The sequence below is a fragment of the Elephantulus edwardii genome, unplaced genomic scaffold (genome assembly GCF_000299155.1).
Source record: "Elephantulus edwardii isolate Elephantulus edwardi_28Jun2011 unplaced genomic scaffold, EleEdw1.0 scaffold00172, whole genome shotgun sequence".
In the NCBI taxonomy this organism is placed as follows: Eukaryota; Metazoa; Chordata; class Mammalia; order Macroscelidea; family Macroscelididae; genus Elephantulus; species Elephantulus edwardii.
The window spans coordinates 3620821-3621807 of NW_006399922.1; the positions used below are offsets into that span (position 1 = coordinate 3620821).

A 987-nucleotide genomic window follows, 5' to 3' on the forward strand; every position below is an offset into this window, starting at 1 on the left:
TATTAAAATAAAATAATGAAATATTTTTTTTAAAAACGAATACTCTAGGAAATGCAAGTTTTAACATTAAAACATGGTAGATCATCTTTCTGAAGGTACATCAAAAGTACAATTCATTTCAAATTATTTCTGAATTCAGAAACCACTGTTACCTTCAACCCTCATGATTAAGACTGAAATAAATAATTTATTAACAAATTTTAAATTTGTTACATCAAAATTACTACTAAGCATATGAATAAACAATAACTATTTTACTTAAAAATAATCAAAAATTACTTTGAAGAAATGGCAAAGTTTCCTGCAGAATAAGTCTACAGTCAGTCATCAGTACTTACCAAGCACAGGCTTGTAGATGTTTGTCAACTTAGTAAACGATGGAAATAAATGAGGAAGATAGTATTTTCGAAATAAAGTAAAAAGGAATTTAAAACCAGTATCTTGATTCTCCTTGTTCTTCCATTCCAAACTTGCAGCCTTTAGGTGATAGGTGGAAAAGAATATATATATATATTCACACACACACACACACACACACACACATTACACACACATATATTTTTTATTTCATATTTACATATACTGAAGTGAAAGGCTATTATTATTAAAATTCCTATCGAAATAAAATTTTTGTGAAATAGTATTACAAGTTATGTGGTAAAGTTATAGCATTTTAAAGAAACTCAAATAATAGTATACATTTTTTTTTTCTCCAATACACCTCAATAAAAGCGGCCAGCCCACAGAGGCCAGGAGAACAGATGGGTAGGAGAGAAGCACTGTTACTCTCAGTATCGCTTAGGGAAGTGTGGAGAAGAGAAGACATTCAAGAGGCTCTGTCAGTGATTCTTTGAACAGCTTAGAGCATAAAGCATTGACCACTTTAGAAAACGGAATCTTTTCTTTTACTTTTCCATAATTTTTGGACTCATGTACTTATAACTTGTTAGTCAAATTTGTGTCTTCTAGGTTGCAACACCCCCATGA

The 987-nt window shown here is 30.5% G+C and overlaps 1 protein-coding gene across 1 annotated transcript in view; it reads right to left on the bottom strand.

Annotated features, from left to right (window-relative positions):
• RALGAPA2 (Ral GTPase activating protein, alpha subunit 2 (catalytic)) overlaps nucleotides 1-987 on the bottom strand; it is a 757941-nt gene that overhangs the window by 550829 nt on the left and 206125 nt on the right. The window lies entirely within an intron of this gene.